This window comes from Ambystoma mexicanum, chromosome 11 (assembly GCF_040938575.1).
Source record: "Ambystoma mexicanum isolate Mex_15411 chromosome 11, UKY_AmexF1_1, whole genome shotgun sequence".
Lineage (NCBI taxonomy): Eukaryota > Metazoa > Chordata > Amphibia > Caudata > Ambystomatidae > Ambystoma > Ambystoma mexicanum.
Window position 1 is genome coordinate 229,435,885 of NC_090934.1, and position 27,169 is coordinate 229,463,053.

Below are 27,169 nucleotides of genomic sequence, written 5' to 3' on the forward strand. Positions count from 1 at the left end.
CGGTCCCTCGTGGTCATTGCCAGTAACAAGATTGTCCTGCCATAGCCACAGGCTATAACTCAGTCACCAAAGGTACATCACTACTTTTTGTACCTACATTATGACACCTTTCAAAAAATAAAACATGGACACATTTGCGAAACCATGCTTTCGGGTCATTTCCAATGCTCCTTGCACGAGTTTGCTGCAAATCAATCCAAGTTTTATTCTTTGAAAAGTCTCAAAATGTGCATACAGAAAATAGTCATATACCTTAACCCCCACTTGACAAAATCCATTCAAACATTGCTCAAACATTCAAGGTTGGGTCTATAAACTTTTTGCAAACATGTGTGCCGATTGGACAAATGGCACCAAAGTTATAGGTCATCTAGAAATGTTGAACCTCCCCCTAATTTTGTCCCCTCTTGACAAAACCTACAAACCTTCAGATTTTGCTCTAAAATCCTTTTGCAAAAGTTTGCGCAGATTTACAAATGGCACCAAATTTATAAGCCTTTCAAATATTTTGGGACACCCCTCTAATGTTACCCTTTCTTGGCAAAACACCACCAGACTTTGCAAACTTTTTCAGGGTAGGGTCTAAAATGATATTACAAAATGTCACACAGTTTCATTGAGAGGCGCCAAAGTTATAAGCCATCCAAAAACTTCTTTTCACTGACCGTATAATGCAGAAATATACATGGATGTCCTCAAACCTTTGGCAAGATCGCGAACATCACAGGAAGGTCCCCGAACATCTAAGATGTTCGCAGACTTCGGAGAAGAAAAAACACCTGATGATTTTTGGGGTTTTATGGCCCATTCCATTGAATGCCCATCACCCCTCACCTCCCTAGACATTTTGTAATTGGTTTGATAAGTGTAATGTTGTGTTTTTTAATAAACTTTTACTGTGATGTTCGCGGACTACGGGCACAGTTATCGAATTCAACATGGTGTCAGTTTCAACATTTTTGACACACCTCATGTTTTTAAATGACCAACCAGCAGGCGTGTACAATGCCTGTGAACGTCTCACGGCTGTCTGATTGTTCCAGAAGTGTCCACAGACACCCAATCAGGAAATGAGTCCGCGGACCGGACGCAGATATCACAAATTTTGTTTACCCACTTTTTGGCCACTTAAAAAAAATACTGGATGGATTTACATCAAATTTGCAAAAGCACACTTTTGGGACCAAGCTGCTGCTCTTTGCGCAAGTTTGGTGCAAATCCATCCAGCGGTTTGGGTTGTAGGCGTGAGCAAAAATTATTTTCCATTATGTCTGTGAGGATTTCAAAACCTTTGCCCTCCCGTTGACGAAACTGCACCCAACTTTACATAATCATTCAGAGTGTCCATATACTTTCATAGCAACTTTTGGTGAGGGTTTGTCAAACAGCACCAAAGTTATAAGCCACCCAAAAAGTGCTCTTCCTACAGGATGAGCATCTTTACCGCTGCTACCGCAGGCTGTGTAATATATATTGAAATTTTCCATTTGAACCACAATCCACAAAACCATTGTTGGAAGTTGGCCCCCAATTCAGAGGTACATCAGCAAGGCATTCTGGGTATGTAAATGAGCTCAACTGCAAGCATTTCTCTCCAGGAAAAAGCCTTTGTTTTACAGTGCAGTGCTAATTTATACACATCTTAATCAAACCAAGAAAGACATTGCTCAAAACTGCAGCCGGCTACATACCTGGTAAATTAACATGGGGGGTCCTGGGAGTCTGTCTGCCAGACATTGGTCCTGGTTACAAGAGCCTTACCCAGATTCTTTAGCTCGCTATCTTTCACATAGGAGAAATATACAAAACATACTTTGTCCGGCCCTGGGGCAGTCCAGCATCAAAATGCTAGGCAATTCTTCTCTGAACAAGAGTACCAACAGCAACCCCAGAAAGGTGTTTCGGTCTGGGTGGACCTCATCAGTAGGGTGGAGCTGTGCCTCTCTAAGAACAGTGAGCGAGGGGTCCACGTCTGGATTCCCCTAGTAACTTAGGGTGAGACCCAAAGCTACTGAAAGGGGGGTCCTGGGAGTCTCTCTGTCAGACATTAGTCCTGGTTACGAGAGCCTTACTCAGATTCTTTAGCTCACTATCTTTTACAGAGGCGAAATATACTTTGGGGGTATAACCAATCCTGATTTGCATATGGTCTTTCCCATTTTGTAATGGCTTGGCAGGCAAAGAACGATGGTCTGAAGGGTTGCCCAGAGCAATGCCAGAGGTTAAGATTTATTCTAAACCTTCCAGCCATCACCTCTTTTGTTTTGCTATTGTCACCCCAAGTGGGAAGGGTATGCCCATACGTGGGTCCCGTGCCTGCTGGGCCTAGAGACCCAAGCTACTCCTCACTGACGATGCCAAACAAGGCTGAAACATCTCTGGGGATGCTTGTGGTCTCGTGCAGAAGGGATGTGATTTAGCAGTTCGGGCTGGACTTCCCCTTTGGGGGTGGGACCAATCCTGATTTGTATATGGTCTTTCCCCTTTTGTAATGGCTTGGCAGGCAAAGAACGATGGCCTGGGGGGTTGCCCAGAGTAATGCCAGAGATTAAGATTGATTCTAAACCTTCCAGCCATCACCTATTTTGTTTCGCTACATCCCTGGTTAAACCCATGTTAGGGATCATCAGTGCAACACAGTCGGACGGTCTTGTAGTTGGAACATTGGGGCATGTTTAATACACACCAGCAAAGTTATGTTTGATTCAATTAAGGCCTGAAAAAACCTTCCCCTGAAATGTGAAATGGAATATTCCACTTGAGCTGAATCACACAATCCACAATGCCACCTAGTAACCATCGCTGGAAGTTTACCCCCACGTCAGAACCACATCAGCAAGGCATTGTTGGTATGCAAATGAGCTCAACTGCAAGCATTTTGCTTCAGAAAATTGCCTTTGTCTTACAGGAAAGGTAGTTTTTCAATCAATTCAATCGTTGCTGGTGTTTAATAATTGATTGATTAGGCTATGTATAAAGTAGCACTGCCCTCTAAAACAAAGACAATTTCCTGGAGAAAAAGGTTTTCATTTGGGCTACTTTGCATACCCACATTGCCTTGCTGATGTGGCTCAGAACTGGCAGGGAACTTCCAGTGATGGCTACTAGGATGGCTACTAGGTGACATTGTGGAATGTGTGACTTGGCTCACATGGATTTGTGCCATGCCACTGAAATGGTACAATTCATGAGTCAAATGCTGCTAAATATGACACCAATTTAAATATCGTGCCAGAAAAGTTTTCTTAAATGCACATCACATAATTCATTGTTCCTTTGCTATTTAATAAATAAACTACAATCAGTATGGCCAGACTTTTAGATACAATCAGGATTATTATGCCTGCTTGATAATAAGTTTTACTGGGCCAACAATGGCTTCTGTGTTTTAAACGGGTATCACAATTTTCTGGGGCAATCTAGACGCATCAACGCTGTAAATAGATCAGTCAGTTCTGGTCTCCCCAGTGGTGTTTCCTAAAACGGAAACTCAGTGTAGGTGTCTCCCCAGGGTTTTTGGTTGTACACGTGATTCTTTAATTAGAACAAATGTGCTTCTCCTGGATCCGTGCGTCACATTTACATTAGAGACCTCTACTCCATATGTCGATGGGACCCGTCAAGTTACAGAGCCAGGGATGCTGTTTTATCAAAGCTTGGGGTGGTGAGTGGAGTATTGTTAGCTCTGCAAAAGGCCCAGTAAAAAGCGTGCAGAGACAGGGTTTTACCTAATTTCCCCCTCTGAGCCAGTGTAAATGGACTTGCCCAAGGTCAGGATGCGGTGCCGAGCAAGGAAAACAAACATATGTACGTAAGATAAGGGGGGTTGGCAATTATCCGAAAAGGCATGCAGAGGTAGGCCGGTGACATTGTACAAGTTGCGAGGGTGGCAGCGCCACACACATAGGAAGATGTTTGGCGGAGACCTGGATCCTGGTAAGAAGACATCATTTCAATGATCCCAAAATTATTTATTGATGTTTTAATCCTTATTTTTCTCAAGCTATGTATTGCTTTACTATCCGCAATGGGATTACTTGCATGACACGTTTCAAGCCTATTCACCCTTATTTGCAAAACAACACTAGACAATTTATAAACAATATTATTCATCATGGCTTTCTATCTATTAATTCCCCATCATATCTACCATAGACATGTCGAACGTACACTTCAGTGGAACCAAGAACGATATTATACACTTACACAATCTTCATGTTTAGACACAAGCAAACCCTTTCACAATATTAATTACCAAAAACATTTGTCAGAAACTGGTTCAACACTGGTTGTGGTAGCAGAATATCCCCTTACCCGTCTCTGTTCTTTGCACCTTGACGTGAAGAGTTAAAGTCTACCCCTGTAGGAGGGCAGCCTACTTCCCGTTATTAATTTGGCATCAGGAGGACCTGCCCCAGGAATAGCCAAGAAAAGGGGGAAACCCTTATGGGGAAGAAAACCCCAAGATGAAGTCATGATCGAAAGGTGGAAGAGTTTCTTGGTCCTCACGGTGGAGTAGTCCAAGCAGATCAGTGCGAAGGATAGGCTGCAATGGACACAAGTTTGCTAGAAGGCAGGGCTGCAGAGGGACACACAGGCAGGACAGTAGAGAATGCAAGCCTGTAAGAAGGCTGAGCTTGAGCTGTGGAGGAATTCAGAGGCAGGACTTTAGAGGAACACAGAGGCTGGCCTGGGAGGGCAGTTGGCAGGAGGCAAACTGAGATGAATGAATTAATACACATTTATAATGCGCATATCCAAGGATCCAAGCAAAGAAATGCATCTGGGCTCAGTTGATATTTACAGAAATGTAAACAGCAGTGATAGCAGACATTACTGAAAGAGATGAGTTTTGAGCTTTTTCCTGAACAGATCCAGATATTCCATTCTCCTTAAGTCAAATGGGAGATTATTCCACAGCTGTGGAGCCATACATGAGAAGCATCTGTTCCCATAAGTGACTGATTTTGAGAATGGGACGATTAGAAAGCGTCCTTCTAATGACCTCAGAGATTGGCCTGGTTGGTAAGGGACAATTTTGGCTGAACGGCTGGTGCCAAGCCATGAGAAAGAGAGCATCTGAAGAAGCGAAGAGGAAGCTGAAAGTGGGAAGGCAGGCTAGGGGGCCCAGGACACTGGAATTCCAGAAGTACAGGGACAGAAAAAAACACAGCATACCTGCAAGCAAAGAAGTTGTGACACCCCGGACAGCAACAGAGCAGCGATGATAAGCGCCATCTTGATGACACCACGTAGGCAGGACACTAGACCCTTTGCTTGTGCTGAAAGACATAGCAGGCACCTGCAAGGCCATGATAGCAAGGGACCATGACAGCATGCCCCTTCCACAGGCGCTGTGCACCCGGCTTCCCTGGATGCAGGCGTTGGATCTTCTGCATCAATACAGGGGATGAATATGAGAGGTGGGTTCCCAAGTGCGATCACAAGGTGGGCATCCCTTCCAATCAACCAGATATTGTAGAATGCCTCTCTTATACCTCAAATCATAGATAGCTGACACTTAAAATTTAGGGGGATCCATCCAATGTAACAGGTGGAGGGTGAACAGGGCGCAGACGGGAGAAATGCTCAGGCGAATAGGTTTGGCGAATGGTAGAATGGAAAACAGGATGAATCCTTTTCCAAGAACACACCAGTTGTAATCGGAAGCCCACTGAGTTGATCTTCTGAAGGACCTTGAAGGGACCGAAGAAATGGGGAGCCAACTTGGACAGTACCAGATATCTAGGAAGGAACATGGGACTTAACCAGACGTGATCCACAACTTGAAATGAGGGGTCTGGAGCCTTACAACGATCTGCTTGTTTCTTTGTGGCATCTCAAGCTTTTAGAATACTGGAAGCCACATTCTTATGTCCCATTTGTATTTCAGCAATCCCCCCATCCACAGTGAGAGTTGGAGTGGTTGGAATGCAGGACATGGGAAGCATGCGATGAAGGTAGCCGTAAGAGGCAAAGAAAGGGGAGGCTTTAATGGCAGAATGAATGGAGTTACCGTAGGCAAATTCAGTAGGTGGGCCCAATTATCAGCAGCATCTGTAGAAAAGCAACAAGGGTATTGTTTTAATACGTAGATCATTCTTTCTGTACACCCGTTAGACTGGGGGTGATAGCCTGAAGAGAGGTTGTGTTCGATATGTAGGGCCGAACAAAAATGCTTTCAAAATTTCGAGGTAAATTGCATTGATTGGAAACTATGGATGTGGGTAGTCTGCCATTTCTGATGCAGTGGGTAACTTCTTCATATTGTCGAAGTGTGCAATCTACAAGGGATTTGGCTGGCCAGGGGGCTGGGAAGATCGCATATCCTTCTATGCGGAAAACCTATTAATATATCTTGGAGACCCTCGGAGTACAAGCCCTAGAACTATCGCGATGATACAGGAATTTTGAAAATACAGTGTTGTTAAAAGTAACTGGAATAAATCAATGTTTGTACCGGTGAAAGAAGGGGCCAAGGCAATACCAGATAATTACCTTTTGCAGATTACCACAGAGCCATGTACATACCTGGACTGTCCCATTATTCTGTCATTTTCCCCATGCCACTCTGACTGTCTCTGGTTCTGTGCATGCGATTCTCGTTTCCCCTAGTACTGCATCTTTGCCATCAGACTCGTCTACGTTCTGTTCCTGGAATTTATAGCACACACCTCTGCCATTTACATGGTCTTCAGGTGCTCTGGCTGATTTGACAGTGAGATGGATGGGTTGGGTTTACCCAACTCACACACATTGCACAAACAATTGCACATTTCTGCCTCTCTTGCTCATATATTTGCCCCATTGCCTCCACTTTTTCCCTATTTCACTCATTGTCCCTTGCCATCTGACTTGCCCACATGTCACTATCAATGCCCCACAGAACTACCCCAATGCCCTCTGACTTACTTGCATGTCACTCACGCCGGCTCCAGTTTTGCCCTATACCACACCCGTCGCTCCAAAAATGGATCTATTGTCCCTTGATTTGTCACCATGTCATTGCTCTGTTTTTGACTCATGTCATTCGCATTTCCACAGATTGGACCATTGCCCCCAATTATGCCCCATGTCACTCTTGGTGCTGCAGAAATTCCCAGTTGCCACCTGACTTGCCCAATGACCAATCTCATTTCACCCAGTTTTGCAAAGTGCCATTCCCATTGCCCCATTGCACCCAGCGTTACCCTCTTTCACTGCTATAACCCCCTGACTGGCTCATTTCAAGACAGCACAATATACAGTTTTGTCTCCCCACAGTCGTGCGCTCAGTATCCATAACTTCCCAATAAAGTAGGCAATTGAATCATACTTATCACATAGGTGTAAATTGAAAATTAAGTCATGTTCAGTTATGTACAGCAACCATATTTTATTAACCAATTCAGTATAAACAACCTAACAAATTAGCCAACAACCACCATTTGGCGCATGTGCCTATTGTTTCACCAATTCTTTGGCTTTCTCTAGGCTAAGTAGTGATTACCTGTTTATTGGCAGATCATTGTTCTAGATACTTTTGAGATCTGTATCCAGTTACATCAAACCTTGTTTTCATGACGATGCATGCAAATCCACCTGTCCTTTACAAATGTGTATAGGTAGTTACGATCTACTCCTTGTCTAGACCAAGTTATCACACATTCTTTTTACACAAAAAGATTCATAAACATTTCTTCAGTAAGATTTTGGAGTTCCATCTGTGAGAGAGAGAGTGGAGGTTGTTTGTACTGAACTGGTTACTGAAGTAGTAGCACGGACCTTGGCAGAATCTTGGCAGAAGGAGGCAATTGGACCTGAGGAAGCTAGAAGAAGAAGAAAAAGAGGAAAAAATAAGAAAATAAAAGAAAGCAAAAAAGGACAAAAATAAATTTGGAATCACTTTTGGAAAAATATTTTAAAAACAAAGGAAAAATTCTTTTTGAAAATTCAAAGATAACATTGGATAACAAAGTAAGAACTGTTAAAATAGTATCTCTCCTGAAGAACCACGGATACTTACCGTGGAGAAACACGTGTTGAGAGAAGAAAATGTATTTAGGAATAGGAAAATAATGCACTTATGAATGGAACCCCTAGTTGCATGAATATGAATGCAAAAAATAATTATAATTTATGGAAAGTATACTATTGAGTCAACCATAATTTTTCTACCGGAAGCGCAACCCAAAAAGGTGCTTTTATATTAAGAAAAATGGTTACTTACATATGGTTGCATGTTCATAACTGAACATGTCTTAATATTCAGATTAAACCTAGAGGCGTGGCAGAAGGATGCCACGATCGGCAATCGACATTACAGAGGAGAGGCCCGGGGAAGTAATGCTCTGCAGACAGAGGGCCTGGGAGAGGTGCTTGCAGCCTGCATACCTGTGGCTCTGTGGCCAGTGAAGAGGGTGAGAGGCCACTATCTAACATCTGCAGGAGTGGGGTTAGGCCCATAGAGGCCTTGCTCCACCTTCCTTAAAGTGGAGAGGCTCACAGGGAGCAACCACTGCAGCGAGCAACGCGTCACAGGAAGAGACCCAGAGAGGCAAGGAGCTGCATCCAGTGCTACAGGGGAGAGGAACAGAGAGGTCAGGCTCTGGGACCTGCTTTACATGGCAGAGGCCAGGATCTGTAGCCAGCATTACAGGTGAGAGGCCTGGCTCTGTAGCTAGCACAGCATGGCAGATGCCAGGTTCTTCAGCCAGCATCACACGCTGAGGTCAGCATCTGCATATACTGTTACAGCACATAGGCCTGGATCTGAAGCCAGCAATACAGGTTGGATGCCAGGATCTGCTTCCAGCATTGCAGAGCAGATGACAGGATCTATAGCCAGCATCACACGGGAGAGGCCAGGATCTGCAGCCAGGATTATAAGGCAGAGGCCAGGACCTGTATCCAGCATCATACAACAGAAGTCAGGATCTGTAGCCAGCGTTACAAGGTAGAGGCCAGGGTCCATCACCAGCATTACAGGGCAGAGGCCAGGATCTGTATCCAGAATTACACGACAGAAGCTAGGATCTGTAGCCAGCATTATAGGGTAGAGGTCAGGATCTGTAGCCAGCATTACGGGTGAGACGCCTGGCTCTGTAGTTAGCATCACAGGGTAGAGGCCATTTTTTTCAGCCAGCATCACACGCTGAGATCAGGATCTGCAGACACCATTACAGCATAGAGGCCAGGATCTGGAGCAAGCATTACATGACGGAGGCCAGGATCTGTAGCCAGCATGACAGGGCAGAGGCCAGGATCTGTAGCCAGCATCACAGTGTAGATGACAGGATCTGTAGTCAACATTAGATGACAGTCTGGGGTTTATTCAAAGGCCCAAAGAAAGATAACTGAAAAGCCCACTGGAAAAATTACCTGCCAGCCTTCGAAAATGTCCACACTGAAAATGGGCCTATTAATGCAGACTGTGTGTGTTCCTGCAAGTAACACAAGGAAGAGCTATGTGAATGGTCAAGCATTGGAAATCAAAAGGCCTATCTTTCATTGAAAAAGGAAAGTTTGAATTGTAAAGCAGCTTTAATTCGCATTTTCAGAAATAATTCAAAGGCCCCTTCTACATGAAATGCAGGGTTTTCAAACACTGAAACTAAAATGGCTTTCCATATGCGTTTTGCAGTTTTAAAGCAAGAAATAAGAAAAATGTCCCCTGCTAAAATAAAGTTTTTGATTTGAAAAGACTAGGTGTGTGTTGACAAAGATGCAATGCATTAATATAGATACTATGCTTCACATCCAAAATACTGGCAACAACTGAAAAGAAAAGGCTATTTTGTTTCCATGGGCCCGAGGCAGACCCTGTTTTTGATGTTGGGCAGAATTTGCAAATGGCTTCCACCACTACAGGCCTTCTGGTCTGAAAAGCGGATCCCTTTGAAGCTCATACATACCATGTTTTGAGATCAAAATTGTGGTTAACTTCAGATAACATGACAAGGTGCCAGATGTCAGCATGGCCTTACGGCATCAGAGGGCAGAGGTGAATGATCTGCTGTATGATAAAGGTCTCCTGAGCCCACCAACTTCAAACAACAAAGAGCCTACTGGCTTTTTCCCCAACCTTAAAAAAACACAGTCCAGGAGGCTCTGGTCACATGCATCTCAAGAAAGGAAACTGGCCTGAAGAAAGGAGAACTAAGATTTGCATACATGTGTAGATTTCCCATTAGTTTAAATGTACTATCATAACTAGTGATTTTCTCATCAACAAAAAGTTGAAGTGCATCCATTCATATGTAATTTTAAAGATCATTTCAAGGTGATTTTGTTGAAGTAAAATGTATCCACATGCGACTGATGGAATTGCAATAGCAAGCTGAAATGTGTTTCTGGATGCCCCGAAAATTTCTGAAATGTAAGAATTAGTGAGCTGAAGGGGAGTAAAATTAGGTATCTGTGGAGCAAACTGCATGTGTACACCTATTCTACTTTTTGTATAAAGAGCAAAAAATTGCCACACGCTTATTCAACATTGTGCGAACACGGCTGTCGTTTGATCAAATCCCCCGTAATTAGCTTGAGTTTAATAAAATAAATATATATACATAATAATGTATATTACGGCATTTATTCGTAAATTATTAACCTTTGCCATGTAGGTACCTTTTGCCAAAAGGTTTACATGAAAAAAGGGGCAATTTCAAATGGGAGTTGCAATATTTCTGTTCTAGGCTCCTAAACCAATCCTTAGAGAGAGGTTGGACTTGAGCGTGGAGAGAAATGTAAGTGTCCAATCCGGGTTGCAAGATCACAAATTAGCAATGACTAATGTTCACTGTCCAGGAGACGGGGTTAGGGAGTAAAAAGCTCTTGCACTATGGAAAAGAGGAGAGCTGCTAAATAATTACCAAGAGACAACAACCAAACATCACCAAAAGAGATCTGCTAAAACTACATCTGGGTGGAAATATTGTAGGTGGGCTGGAGCTGTCTATTGCTGGGGAGACTAGAAAACATAGGCTGTGATTCTTCAATGGCGCCATAGAGAGAAAATGGCTGTGGAATCCAATTGACTGAAGGGCTGGCCAGATTCCTGTTTTTCCCTAAGAGCGAAGTTCTGCTCATTTTCCATGAGTGCAGAGCCCAGAGATGTCCAAAAGTAAGTAGATTGTTCAGCAAAATGTCAGCGCAGGGATCTATTTAATTCACCGTTTCCCTTTCAAAGTAAGTTTTTTTCCATTAGTAGGTGGGGGAAAATTGTGTCGACCCTGAGCATATTTGACTGTATATTAATTAACTCCCAAATAGATTGACACAGGGGGGAGCTTGGAATAATTTGAAACGTTCACTCTCTCCTAGTGGGAAGATACAAGATAGTCATTTAAAGTAATTGAGGTGCTTTGATTTTCCCGTTCACGTCGTACTTCTCTAATGTGAAGGGGTGTCTCCTCCAAAAATGGAAATTCCCGAATGAACCCCTACCAAAACTATTTGTTAAACAAAAGGTATATTTGCCACCAAAACAAAATTGATAATTGTCACCATACCCAAACCTTCCCTTTCCAACCAAAAGATCCTTGTCCCTAAAATGAAAATTCCACACTGAAACCCATTCCCAAAACTGTGTTTTAAATAAAAGGTATTGGCCCTCATTACAACTCAGGCGTTAAGGGTTAACGCCACCGTTAACCCTTAACGCCTGATTCTGATTTTAATGCCTGCTTTTCGCAGGCGTTAAAATCCATGGCGCTAGCCCGCCATGGTGCTAATTACGCCGCCGTAAATTACGGCGGCGTAATTAGCGCCTTCCCCACTCCCATTATGGCCTATGGGGCAAAAATGGGAATGGGGAAGGGAAAATGGGAAATGGGGATTTACCGCCCCACTCACCTTGGAATGGGGCGGTAAATCCGCCATCCACCATGGTGTAAACAGAGTTTACACCATGGTGGTAAAGTTGGTGCACTTAGCACCAAGGTCGTAATGACCTCCATTGGCCCTCATTACGACCTTGGCGGAGAACCATGGTGCTATTAGCACCATGGTCCATGGCGCTAAGTTGCCAACTCCGCCATGGTGGTTGGCGGACTTACCGCCCCATTCCGACCTTGGCGGGGCGGTAAGTCCCCAATCCCCATTTACCCTTCCCCATTCCCATTTTTGCCCCATAGGGCATAATGGGAGTGGGGAAGGCGTTAATTACGCCACCGTAAATTACGGTGGCGTAATTAACAACAAGGTCCCTTAGCGCCATGGATTTTAACACCTGCTAAAAGCAGGTGTTATATCCGCCATGGCGCTAAGGGAACTCGTACTCAGGCGGTAAGGGTCGGCGATGTTTACGCCGGCGTAAACCCCTTACCGCCTGGGTCGTAATGAGGGCCATTGTCATTTAAAAACGAAATTCCCAATTGTCACCACTCATTCCACATTGTATTTAACCAAGTGGTGCCCTTGGCCCCACAAAAGACAATTTTAAACTGGCCAACTTCCCCAACACAGGCCTTTAATATCCCCAACACAGGCCTTTAATTGAAGGGGGGGGGTCTGAAAAACCAAAATTCATAATCATACAAATGTTACTGTCCAACTTCCCCAATATGGTCCTTTAAGGGACAGTGTCATGGGTCTGCAAAGTGAAATGCCTAAACTGTCCCCACTCCCTAGACCTGGCCTTTGACCAGAAGGGTGCTGCATGTCCCTGATGCTTGGGTTTTTGGGGCTGGGGGGAGAAGTGCTATGCTAAAGTGAGACCTCATGTATCCAACCCTGAACGTGTGATGTATGTTTTGTTTTTAAATTCGCCCTGTGTCTATTCCTAAGCTAAATTCTGGAGAAGTCCTATTTGCCATATGCATTTTTACAAATCTGTGATTTAACCTGCTAGCATTTTCAGTGCGCAGTGAACTCCATATAGCAAGCCTTGAAGGTGAACTAATTTCCACAAAATGAAAATGGTTATTATGGTTTGATACTATACTTCTCAGGCAGTAGTGTTGAAGAGAATGTTCTAGCAGTGTGCAATACTATTATTATTGAAATTCGACGTACAACAGGATTAATTGGAAAAGAGTTTTGACAATTTATTTAGCCTATGTTCCATGTTTGTGAGATAAATGTATATGTAGAAAGTGTGTTTTATAATTGAAGCTGTGTTTTCTGCCACAAAGAGGGTGGTGGCAATGATTGAACAAATTCATTGAGCTTATAATTCAAATAAATATATGTTCTTTCTATCTTCCTATACCATGGCCTGGTTCTTGGCTCACTGTGGGCATGGGGCAGAGGGTGGTATGTTTGTGTGACTTTATATGAGTCTTCAGTAAGGTCAGCGCTAAAAAAACTTAAACAAGTGTTGTAGGTACTTCCCAGGTTAAGGGTGGTTTCTCAATATAGCGCGACAAATTGGGGGCACGTGCGACGGGATCTGGTCTATTATTGCTGACTCATGACAAGTGCTTTGGTAACAGGATATTCATTTTGGTGTAACTGTAATGAGGTAGATATAAGGTCACTGTGCATTGTTAAAAGGCCACTGTAAAGCTTGACCCCCGAGTTTCAGGGAGTTGTATAGGTGTAGAAAAACAACAGACTGTGTAGAGTGCTAAGGCAAAAGGAGATTGAGTAAGAATTGATTTTTGATTCAGCATTGTGTGTGGAAATCAAGCAGGAACATGGTGATGTTTGCCCCTGCACAAAGAATGTTTTACAAAAGTTGAAAAAAAGCCATTTAAAATGACTACCATAGTGAGCACTGATATTTGGTGTGAAGGTGAGATATTGCACAAACATTAGAGGCATTTTATATGACCCTAAACGCTTGTGAAGAACTGAGTCAAATGGATCAGCTCACAGATTATTATACTTCCACTTGCACTTTGTTGAAGAGAGAGTGCAAAAGAGTGAAGCCGATGTGATGAAGCAGACCTAGGCCTGGAAACAGGCTCAAAATGAACTCACACAGCATGGAGATAAAATGCAGCAGAGCAAATGTTTTGAGTTACAACAAGAAAGGCTCATTGAGCAACTACAGGATGAGCTGAAAACATAACAGCAAGCCAATGCAGTGAGAGAAGATAGAGTTTGCTGTACTGCAAAATGCATGTACTGAAGGTGCAGATCTAAGTTCCCAATTGAATGACCAGGATAATCATAACAGAGGGTTGTTAGATGACATTATGGCCAACAAACAAGTTAGGGAATTGGAAAGGGAAAATAGTCAGTCCATCATTAAAGAGATGAACTCACAAAAGGAGTTTGATGAAATCCGGCAGAATGTAAAAGGAATGAGCTAGTAGAGTGTATGGGCCACGTTGAAGCTGAACTATCAGAGGGAGCGAATTGTAGGGATGAGCAAGAGAAAGAGATTAGTCTCCTGAAGGGAAAGCACCTTGAATATGCCGCAGAATACAAGGCTCACAGAGGGAGAATGAATCACTTTAGAATGACGTGCGGAAAACAAAAGATCGGTTGGTAGCTCAGAGCAGGGTGCTTGACACTAATCAGGCCTTAGCATTGGAATTAAAAAGACAGCTCTCTGACTACCAATAGTAAATAAAGAGAGACACAGGTGTGAGAGTCTCACAAAGGAATTTGAAAATTATAAACAGGCCACGAGGCCCCGTGACCAATGAAAATATGGGATAAGATCCACTGATAAAGTTGAAATGCCCTTCCTATCAAGGGCCTCAGGTCAGTCATTTACAACCTCTCATGTACAAATGGAAACCAATCTCATGCATGCCATCTATCAAGAGCAGGGCAACATGGGGAAGTTAGACTTACCCAGGCCTAGCCCGACTGATCCAGAAGGCCAGTCCCTGTCTGATATTGATGTGTATACATCACTGTCATACAGAAGGTGGCCAGACCAGTGTGTACTGGGAGGCCAGAAGGAATCTCGGGAGTACCTCTGACCATGAAAACTCCTATGATGAAAAGATCAGGGAGTTAGACTTGCAGAAGATGAGGCTACAAAGGGACCAACTGGCTCGCTTTGCTGCAAGAGAAAAGCTAGAGATTCAACCCAGGAAGAGCCATTTAAAACACTCCGTCCATTCAGAGAGATGTGGGGATTACCCCACATTATTTATTTATTTTTTAAAGATCTGTATAACACACCTCTTGCCCTGAAAGGAGGGAAGAAGAGACTGAGTGTAATCCTGGGCCTAAATGTTACTACAGGGAAAGTGACCCTGGGAGCTCACTGCGGTCCAGGTGAGAGGAGTCCAGATTCTATGTCTCTAGGAGATGTTCTCGATCTCACAGAGATAGGGTGCGCCTAGAGGACAGGGAAAGGAATACACAGAGTAGCTGTGAGTTAGAAAATGAATGGACTCAGGTGCAGAGGAAGAAAAAGACAGAGAAACAGAGTAAGGGTTTTGTGAAAGACCCAATAAGACAAATCAAGGCCATAAAGAGCTTCCTGACCCATACCACTAGAATGTCAGGTATTCGGTATGGGAGCATCTGGAATTTTATGAGCAGATGATGGCCTTATTCCAGATTAGAAATGATGTGAAATGCATAGCATTTGCTATATGGACTTTTTCACCTGAGTACTCACGTTTATTTGCAGGACTGGAAGACCATGATCATTATAAATGGTTCACTTATAAGGTGGCCATTGTAAAACATTTTGCCTCACACAGAAACCCACAGGAGGCCCGTAAGGCTGCATATAACCTGCAATGTGAGGAGGAGCAGGCCCCCAGGGAGTTTGTGCAGGAGTTAAGGCGTGCATTTGCTCAGATGTCATGGCGAATAAACACACATAGTAGGGAGTTTTGATCACTTATTTTCATGCTCTCCCAAATACATAATAGCTCAGCTGGTACACGATTTCATGAACATAGGACCCTGGATTGAGTAATTGAACAAGCCACCAGGATCTATTAGGTCCAAAAGTCCACTGAGAATAGAAACACCAACAAAACCTCAACGTCATCTAACCCACTGTTAGGATTGATTTTCTGTACTCTGGCCTGGTGGACAGAGGTATCGAAGTCCAACCTATATTGTGTCAGGGACAACTCTGGGAGCTGTATCCAAACCAGTTGAAGGTAGCAGTTACGAGAGGTCTAGGCTAAATCTCAAGAGGTGGTGAGTTTGTAAAGGGTCCACAAGGAGAACACAAAATGGGAATCACACATTGCACTTAGACAGTATGTATAAAAATACAGTTATTCATTTATGGCCAAACATCACTATAAAAAATGACTACTAACAGGTAGAAGTATCACACAACACTAATAATAGATTACATATATACAGTCACTAGAGGAGGGCATAATACAAATTAAACCCCTGTAAAAGAAAGTGCAGATTAGTTTCTGAACTACAGGTCCAGAGAGAATTAACATTAACTTCAAAAGTCCTTCCCTAAATTGTCTGGGGCCTTATGTCCAAAGGTTCAGGGCAAGTTCTGACACAGTTTGTGATGCTGGGAAAAATGAAGATAAGGTCTCCGTGGTCCAGTGAACGGTTCCAAGGGTTACAGGACAGTTTATTCTAACTAACAAAAGTGTCCCCAACTTTCGGAATGCTTGTGCGAGCAAGCAATGGCAAAGCCAAAGCATAGTAAACGTTTATTAAAAGTTAGCAAAACCTTTAAAAGGAGTTTAGGGGCAGGTAAGAACCAATTTAACTCACCCCCGTACTCTGATTCTTCACAGGACTTGGCAGGTCAATTGAAGAAGGTACAAGGTTGCTTTTCCCGCCATCAGCCTCAGTCAGTCCTTGATTCCCAGGGGTTGCAGGTTTGAGCAGATCTCCAGTCGGCGTCTTTAGCTAGTGCAGAAATACATGATGCAGGAGCCCTCTCAGGACTGGGCTCGACTCAGGTAAGCTGTTGTGGATGGTGGTCACTGCAGCACGGCGACGCAAAGTGACTCACTTGTTGCAGTAAGACTTTCCCTCCTTTCTCGGGGGCCCTTGACGCTAGGTCACTGACGTTTCGCTGAGGTAAGTCTTGTAGGACAAGCTGAGGATCTCCCAATTTCCAGGCCTCAATACAGAACAGCGAAATTGGCAGCACGGTAGCCCAAACTCAGAGCTGGTGAGCCACAGGACGGCCCGGGACACCTCCTACAGCTCTTCTTCGAAGGGTACCAAGCAGACATCAGGAGTTGCAAGGCTTCCTTCAGACAGGTCTCTTGTCTCTTCACGGGTCTCACAGCTGGACAGGAGTCTTGGTTCCTTCTGGTTACTCCGGCATCTCTGAAGAGTGGGTGCAGGGATTCTCTTCTTATCCTAAAAGCCAGGTAAGAGCCGAAACTCCCACTAGCCAATAGCAGAACCAGCTCCACACAAATCCTAGCAGTGGTCCAATCAGGACCACTGGTGGGAACACTCATGCATAACACTCAGAGACAGTGAAACCCGTTTGTGGATTGGGACCAGACAGTCCCAACCCACATCCTGCCAGCAAACACATAGCCTCCAGTAGCCCGCCAAAAGCCTCTGCTTTCCCAGGCACTGTAAGTCCATATACGAATGTTCCTGTCCTCACAGGCCTGGAAGAAGGCTAAGAAACAAGATGGCCACAGGCCAAGCGGAAAAACCTGGTGGCATGGCCATGTTTGGTCATTAAAGTACAAGTAGACCAGGTAAAACAACCTGACCACGTAGCCGCTCTCCGTATATTGTCCCAACTAAAGGGTAATGTAATTCACAAGGATGGTACTGTTATCAGTGTTAAAAATTCCTTTTGTAGAAGTATATTTTGGTAACGTAGAATGAATCACTGGTCTGAATCAAGGTTTCATTTATTTTTAAAGCAAAAAAGGATTGAAAGTGATGACTAATATAATCTTAGTCGGTATGCGGCTACCATCTCACATAGTTGTAATCAACCAATAGTGCCAATGCATTTCGGAGCATAACGCTCCTTCATCAGGGCAAATCTCTGATTACATCATGTAACATAATAAAACGAGGTATTAATAAAATCACATAATTAACAAAACGGGAAAACATATATCACATTTGTGCATGAATAAATTCAAAACATAATCATCAAAATGTAATCATAAAAATATACATAATGTGTCACATACCCGAACAGGATTAATTGCAGGTAGCAATAGTGAGGTGGTGGAAAAAGAGATGGAAAAAAGACAAAATAAGTGAAATGAATGGTGGGTCAACCAAATGATAAATCTATGAACTGTAAGGAGGAGAGTTTAAAGTTACCTACAGTGATCGGGGTAGCCAGTGGTAAGAGAAGGGATAAATGTCCGGTTCACGAAGGATCGGCAGTCACTGGACTCAATTCGATCAGACGCGAATCTGAAGATATAACAGTGTATCAGGAGGATAACCAAAGCGTTACATAAGAATGTCTGATGGACGGGTAGTGATGTGCTTACCTGCGTTTGCGAGGTTGCAAGTGCACAGAAGATAGAAACGCGAGTGGCAGTATGGCGCCAATTCGCATCGCCAGTTTACAGCGTTACCTAGGGAACTGTAACTTAAATAGACACGTGATATCGCCAGTGTACAGCGTTACCTAGGGAACTGTAACTTAGACACGTGACAGTAGATCGTGACATATCAGTCAAGTAAAAAGCGCGGTATAGGTTGTGTGTTGTATTATGAAATTAAAGGGCCATTAAAAAACAAACAAACTAATTTTAAGTGTTAATGAGTGTGAATCAGCTATTGTGGAACATAGAAAAATGAACATTAGAAGTAATCAAAGAACATAGAAAACATACTATGTACGCAGAAAAAAATAAATAGAACAAAGTAAAGTAACACAATTATGTGTGCACAAGAAGCTTATAAATGTCAAAAGCAGTTATAGTGTTGCACAATGTATAAAGGCTATAATATTTCTATGGACACTGGTCCCAGTAGGTAGCAACAAACGTGCTACCTTGGGTCCCAAACCGAATTGTTAGTTCTCCCATAAGAACACCTGCATCTACGTCTTTTTTAGGAGCGCGCCCAAAAGAACCCGCAGGGGGAGGAGGAAATCTCAAAAACAAGCCACAAACAAGATTCCAATTGAGGAAAACCTAGTTATTAATATATCCACTAAAATCCTGAATAAAACAGAAGAAAACACCTTACAGAAAGGGCTGAGTTTTGTGCCCACTTACAGCACAACATTATTCGACACGAAAATCGAGCTGTATAAATTTATAAGAAAACTCAAATTGAAGGTATTTTTTGAAGAGCTTGAACCACATGAGAATACAAGTGTCAACCCTGACTTACAGGAATTCAGAACCAAGAGTGGATTCATACCACCAATCTCAGTACCATCGATTGACATTTTTCAAAAACTCGTCACTCGTGACATTGAGCGGATCAGATACAAACCACCGCCGTATAAAAACATGAAACCCCATGAGATCAGAACTATTCGTAATCTTTATTGTGACAAGGATATTACCATACGTCCAGCTGATAAAGGAGGAGCCTTAGTCATCATGAATACTATAGATTATGATAAAGAATGTATCAGACAACTGCAAGATCATACAGTTTATGCACCCTTGGATCATGATCCCACCATGGCTATCAAATTGAACTTGGAAACATTACTTGATAAAGCTATGGAGTTAGACTGGATAAATGAACATACTCGCAAATTTTTGAACAATCCACACCCAAGGATTCCCAATTTTTATACATTACCTAAAATTCACAAAGACCCTGTTAAACCGCCTGGAAGACCAATAGTAGCGGGCATGAACAGCATAAATCAACCGTTGGGAGTGTACATCGATTTCGTCCTCCAACCACTAATACAAAAAACTTCAACATATATTAAAGATACCACACATTTTTTACAACGTTTAAACTCAGCAACCTTTGAACAAAACCATCTGATGTTCACCATCGCAGGTAAGCACATCACTACCCGTCCATCAGACATTCCTATGTAACGCTTTGGTTATCCTCCTGATACACTGTTATATCTTCAGATTCGCGTCTGATCGAATTGAGTCCAGTGACTGCCGATCCTTCGTGAACCGGACATTTATCCCTTCTCTTACCACTGGCTACCCCGATCACTGTAGGTAACTTTAAACTCTCCTCCTTACAGTTCATAGATTTATCATTTGGTTGACCCACCATTCATTTCACTTATTTTGTCTTTTTTCCATCTCTTTTTCCACCACCTCACTATTGCTACCTGCAATTAATCCTGTTCGGGTATGTGACACATTATGTATATTTTTATGATTACATTTTGATGATTATGTTTTGAATTTATTCATGCACAAATGTGATATATGTTTTCCCGTTTTGTTAATTATGTGATTTTATTAATACCTCGTTTTATTATGTTACATGATGTAATCAGAGATTTGCCCTGATGAAGGAGCGTTATGCTCCGAAATGCATTGGCACTATTGGTTGATTACAACTATGTGAGATGGTAGCCGCATACCGACTAAGATTATATTAGTCATCACTTTCAATCCTTTTTTGCTTTAAAAATAAATGAAACCTTGATTCAGACCAGTGATTCATTCTATGTTACCAAAATATACTTCTACAAAAGGAATTTTTAACACTGATAACAGTACCATCCTTGTGAATTACATTACCCTTTAGTTGGGACAATATACGGAGAGCGGCCACGTGGTCAGGTTGTTTTACCTGGTCTACTTGGACTTTCTTGCTATACGAGTCAGGGTGTCTCCAGACTCATCGCAGCCAGCTCCTGTGAATCTTTTTCTAAATCTCCCTCCCGTATTCTAACGTGTATGAAGATAGATTCTAAGAAATACTAATTTACACTAAGTGGTGCCCACTTATTTTTCCTTACATGTTTGGTCATTAGCCACAGTTAGTAGCCAAACGCAGTAAACACGGTAAGACTAAAATGAAAAGTACTGCGAAATGGTAAAAAGTAACTGCTGCTGCCAGCTTGTCCATTTAGCACACATAGAGAAACCAAAAATCCTTTGAGTGTTAGTCTAGGGCAAATACAAAAACGTACCCCATTGTACTGCATTGTAACATGCATTGTACAATCGATAAAAAGTTACCACAAGTGATAAATAGTTACTAAAAGTATTAACAAAGTAACTGGACTAAGGGAAACAATGTTTCCCATTTCTGATAGCCTGAAGGACATGTCAGTTTCCCCATAACAGATGAGCAAAAGACAGTGTAGTGAAGCTTCAGGCTTCACTGCACTGCAGAAAGTACAGGTCAGGATCAAAAATAAAAGCAACAGGTTCTGGGTCCATAAAAATGGAAGGAAAGGTGCAGTAAAGAGAAATCTTTCCTAACACCCACCTGCTGCTGTGAAGGTGGCGGAGGTGAGAACTACCCCTTCCTTGGACCTGGAGATTGGGGGGGGGGGCTAAAAGTAACCCTCCTATCAACAAGCAAAAGGGAAGGCAGAAGGGACCCCCAAAGTCAGCCCAATTGAATGGTACTCAGGCAAGGGCCCAGAACAATGATGCCTCAGACCCTGCCACCTATGTAAGCCCAAGGTACAAGGGTACCAAGCTAATCCTGGGGTATGTATACACTCCCAGGCCCGTGCGGGGGACGGACCAATCAAGTAAGTACTGCCCTGGGTAACTTCCTTCCAAATTTCCCTCAGGAGAGAATTATCACTCCACCTCCTAATCTGAACTTTTTCCCCAGATACCACTGAACCAGAACTTCCAAAATAATCTTCTCCTCGATTCCAGTACAATAGATCCCTGAACCCAGGAGAAGGTAGATTCAGGATGGAAATTGGTGGGGGACATTCCCAGTACCCGAGGTACTCCGGGAAAAGGGACAGTTACCCTTTTCCAGAGCAGCAGAGGTATGACTCGAGACCCCCCACAATCCAGAAAAAGTCTTGCAGCTGGAGTAACAGGACCAGCAACTTACGGACGATCTGGGGCGCATGCTGAGGGCTCAGTACAACTCTCAACCTAACCCTGCTGCTCAGAATTCCCCAACACCCAGGGCTGATGCCTCAGTGGGGGAATGACGGGAGGTAACGTCCAACAAACCACAGGTTCCTGAGGAGGGGGACTGGGTGGGGGGGAGATGCCAAGCGCTAGAGGATGCTTCCTTTATCACCCAGACAGAACCTCTAGAAATCTCTCACCCTGAAAGTGACTCTTCTACCCCCAGAAAGTTAGAACCCAAAGAGCAACAGCTAAGTAGGAGAGGCCAACGAAGAACCCACTTTGTGGAGGAACTCAGGATTATCCCCGTTGAGAGAGAAGAGTCCCCAGAGGATTCAGTTAAGCCAACCTTCTCTTTCAGAAACTCAAGGATCCATCCCAAAGAAATGTGGGCCCCAAAAGACACTGAGTGGGACAGGTTAAGTATGGAGACTGCCTCAGATCATGCAATTCTTCAAACCCAAAAATGCAAGCCAGACAAGGCAGAAATGCAAGTGTCCTTCTCCCAAACAGGTTCTGAGAACTGCCTCCAGGTAAAGGGGGCTAGCAAAGAATCAGAGGATTAAGAGGATTGCCCAAATGCGCCCATTGTTAGTTGTTAAATTTTCCTTGCAGATTCCAAACTTCAACACGTATAATTGCCCAACATCACACAGTGTCGGAGTTCGATATTAAGAAAATCACCACCAGGCAGCCAATAACTCACACTTTCTTTGCACCCTGGAGGAGAACAAAATCTGATTTTATGCACCGGTCAGGGTGCAGGGTCAGTGTGAGTAATCAGGTCTGGTGGACAATGGATCCCAAGCCACCCTTCTGTCCAAACAGGACTTTGACCAACTAAACTCAGGACGGGGCGAGGTCACCAAATTCCCCGACACCACTTCCCAGACAAGTCCAAAATTTCTACGGGAATGATATTTCCATTGAAAGGACTGCGGATCTGGAAGTAAAATTGGGAGACATAGATTAAAACATCTGGTGATAGTCGTTACTCCATAGGTCACTACTTGTTTACTGTGGATCGATCTCCTGAGGAGGTTATCACCTCTGATTGACTGTGTAAACAAGGTTCTCGGAACCCAGACTAACTGGCCTAACATTTTTTAAATGAGCACCAATTATTTAAGCATGAATGATACCTGTCATTTAATCGAACCGGAGAAAGTAGAATTCCATTTCAAGAATTACCATGTCTCAGAAATCACTGTCATCTCTGTAGGAGAACAAACCGGTGATGGGCACCCTTCTCCACTCTTGAAAACCAACCTTCCACCCAGTTTTAAGTGGCAATCAACTCTGGAAGGGTACACCCTGAAATTTTACACTGGTCCTAAGTCTGAAAAGGCATTGAGTCCCATGAGAAACCAGACAATGAAGAACCTGCTCAAAGTCTGACGGACTTTCAAAAAAAGGGTGAACAGTTGTATTTCCCCATTCACATAAATGAGGGGTGGAGCTTGTGCTCACCAGAGTATGCCTGAATAATGGAAGGAGCTTCACCAGCAAAGGAGTATTTAGGAAACTCCCAAAAGAGTACACCATTCCCACATTTAAATTTCTTACCAAATGGGTAGTAGGTCTCGAAACTCTGAACTCCAAACATCTCCTGCCTCGCTTGTGTATGCTAAAAATGTCCATTGGCAATGAAAGCATAGAATATAAGTGTTGGGTCGTGACAGATGTCCCTTCCTCCTTTTATTTAGGCAGTGACATTCTCAACCGATTCACAATTAATTTGGCACTAATTAAAGATAAAGCATGGTCACGACTGGCAGGTCACCCTGTGTTTTTTGACAACACTCAAAAAGCTCAATTGCTGTCTTATGCAGTTGAAGTTCAAGGGGAAGAAGAGGTTACCGTCCCAGGACAGGTGCAACAATTCACTATTCGCCTCAGGATTAAGCGAGAACAGAACCTCAAACATCAGGACGCCTTTATAAATTTAAATTCCTAGCTCCAACAACAAGGTTTGTATTTAAATCCAACACCTCTAGTAGACCTAGAATATGACACTATTCAAATATTGGTGGATAAAAGCGACCCTCGAAGTATCACTTTGGATGCAGACACCTTTAGTGGAATGGCTGTGGATGCCCAACATTACCCTATTGATTTAGGTAATGAAATCAATGGACCAATGCCAAATGACTGTTTTGAAATCAGCAATAGTATTCCTCCAGAAAAGATTTTTACTAGGCTTGGGGGGAATTTCTTGGTGTACTCTACAGAGATGACCTGTTATATCAGGATGGAGGAGGTAGTGTTCAGGGTCAAGCATCATTACCTCGAATGCCTGGTACCTCATGTCCAGGTCAATACCATCAAAAGAGCTCTCTCCACCTAACTGGAGGATACCATTGAAATTGCCAAGTCCAAGTTCTTTCCAGGGATAAAGGAGTTGGTCGAGGAAAGGATCAATCTTGCGGATGCCTGTGAGACCAAGGAGAAAAGACAAAAGCTGAAACAGGTCTTCCTAGAATTCCAAGATATCTTTTCAGTGGACTCATATGACATTGGATGCACCTCTACTCATTCAACCACCATACCAACGGACCCCAAGATGGCTACAGTATTTGTGAAACAATACCGGTTACCTCTCACATCCATGGAGTCATTCACAGCCATACCCACGGAACCCAAGATGGCTACAGTATTTGTGAAACAATACCGGTTACCTCTCATATCCATGGAGTCATTCACAGCCTTTCTATCCCTAATTCAATTGCTCCACCATCGGCGGCAACCCTTTCCCAGTGAAAGCAGCTAAACTGTGGAACTCCCTACCTCCCACACTGAGAACCGACATCCCCTACCTAAACTTTAGGACCAACACTATCCTATGGCTGAAAGGGAAAGCCCATCAAATATAGAAGTGGTTGTAAGCAAACACTCGCCTAAATGCAGCAAGCATTCAGGACTCTTTACAAGGAGCCATAACCACCCCTCCCCTCTGCATACCTCTACACACCTACCTCACTACCACCCTTACCAGTATATTCAGCTAGTGTGAGTAAGTTGTATGCATCTCCTTTATTTTTACTCCTGCATCGCCACCCTAATATGTTTTTCTGTATATACCTCTTATGTATAAACCTGATCTATCTGTATATACCTTTATGTATTTAATACTTGTATGTAAATATTAATCTTGTGTAACTAAGCTTTGCATATTCTTGTATCTGCTGCACCCTGTTACCTTAGGGTATGCCGCGCATTACAAATAATAAAACAAACAAATAATAATAAACAGAGATTATTAAGAACTTAGAATCCCATGGGATAATTTGGCCGATCCTCATTACCTTCAACCCGGTACTGGGGATACTCAAACCAAACGCCCAATGGAGACTTCCCGCAGACCTGAGGAAGTTGAACAAATGGGTCCACATGTCAAGATGGCCACTTCTCTAAATCAATCAGGGGCTGGCACAGATCCAAGGGCCAAAGGTGTACACGACCATTGACCTAACCAATGGCTACTGGACAGTACCTGTGAATGGAGAAGCCCAGTACAAGCTTGCCTTTACCTTTGGGTGGCAGCAGTATACGTAGACCCGGACCCCCTTTGGATACATCAACTCCGGGAATGAGTACAACATCTTTCTACATAAGGCCATGCCGACTTGTGCAAAAGGGGAAACCTGGCCTATGTAGATGATGTTCTGATCAAGAGTTCAACTGTGGAGGAACAAATAGCAGAAATCTGCTATGTTTTTACACAGTTGCAGAAAGTCAGAGCAAAACTATCTTTTCAGAAGGCACAGTGAAGTAAGACATTAGTGAACCTCTTAGGGTGCGAGATCACCCATGAGGGTCTTAATCCCCAGGTTAAGAAGATGGAAGCCTTAATGAAATTACAAGACCGTACTACTCTGCGCAAATTAAGAAGCCTTCTTGGACTCACTAATTATAGTTCAACATTCTTTGAAGACTACGCAGAGGTCACTCGACCTTTGGTCCATTTATTAAAGGCCAAAGCCAAGTGGAAGTGGGGTCTGGAACAATCTCAGGCAGTTAACCAACTGAAAAGTAGCATTTCAAAGACTCCTTGTTTGGCTTAACCCATAAAGCACGAGTTCTTCTTGGAGACATAGTTCTCAGATACTAGCCTAACAGCAGTGTAGTATCAGAAGCATGACAGGGTCAACAAAGTCATCTCATAGGCGAACAAGACTTTGTCCTTTGTAGACGAAAAATTCAATGACTGCAAGAAGGCACTCCTGGCAACTGAGGTGGGCATTGAAAAATTACTGCCCTTCTTCCAGTGGGAGCACATCATTGTCGAGACTCCTCACCAACCCTTGCAATATTTACAAAGTGACAGAATTCGGGCAGGAAACATTAGTAATTCCAGAATTACTTCCTGGATTCTGTACATGCAAGGCTTTCCTGTGGAGGTTAGATATGGCCAAAACAAGAAGAGTGCCCTAGCACAAGGGTTGGCGGATTGCATGATTGTGCTCAAGAAAATTGTCTTGAGGATGAAAATGTAATGGCCAACAACATGGAGGCCTACTTAACTTCCCCTCACAAGGTCTATAAAGAACAAAGAACACACGTGTCAGGGTATAGCCACAGTTCATGTGAATGGGTGCTCCTACTATGTTGATAACAACGGGTAAAAAGAACTAGTGGCTGGCATTGAGAATGCCTGGGTGACCGATACCACGGAACTCTCTGCTGGTTACAAAATAGATCCCCAAAGTAGTCATGTTGCAGAGTTGATGGCCGTTCATCAAGCTATCCTCACTGCAGTGCACCACCAACTCAATGAACTGGTCATAATCACTGACTTTGATTATGTCAGGAATGGATTTATGTTGCCCCTGATTAACTAGAAGGATGATCCAGTCAAATGATATTTTGGTTTAGATGACCATCTATTGGAAGAAAATAAGAGGTCATTCCAAAATAAAGGGTCCAGATAAGATGGGGAATGACCTGGCTGACCAGTTGGTTAAAACCAGAGCACTGCAGGGGGATTTCATAGAAACAGGATTTCTGCTGGGTGTAATCCAAGTGACCGCTGTCACCAGGTCACAATCTTGTGCAAATAGTGAACTCTCAACTGTCAAGTGGAGTAAAGATACCCTGGATGCAGAGTTGATTACTGCACAGAAAGAGGATCCAATTATTGGAAATTTCTATTGACAGATTGAAGATCCCATGAGTATTCCTCTAAAAGAATCAGATTATGTTGGTAAAGAGGATCTTTGGGTGTTGATGAGGTTTTTAAAGATGTTTCAGGAGCAAGACGGTTTGTTGCTACAGAGAGCCTTATCAGGATGTGACTAGTGGGTGGTACCTACCTCATTCCGAAGCCTGATGTTGTCCCATGACACAGCCAC

General features: G+C 43.2%; 1 long non-coding RNA gene across 1 annotated transcript; it reads right to left on the reverse strand.

Annotated features, from left to right (window-relative positions):
• Positions 1 to 7,350: 7,350 nt before the first annotated feature.
• Positions 7,351 to 24,241, reverse strand: LOC138504690 (uncharacterized). Its single transcript, XR_011279903.1, has 2 exons — positions 24,106 to 24,241; positions 7,351 to 7,808 (listed from the first exon to the last, which is right to left on the reverse strand). It is a non-coding gene; the product is annotated as an uncharacterized lncRNA (long non-coding RNA).
• Positions 24,242 to 27,169: the final 2,928 nt, after the last annotated feature.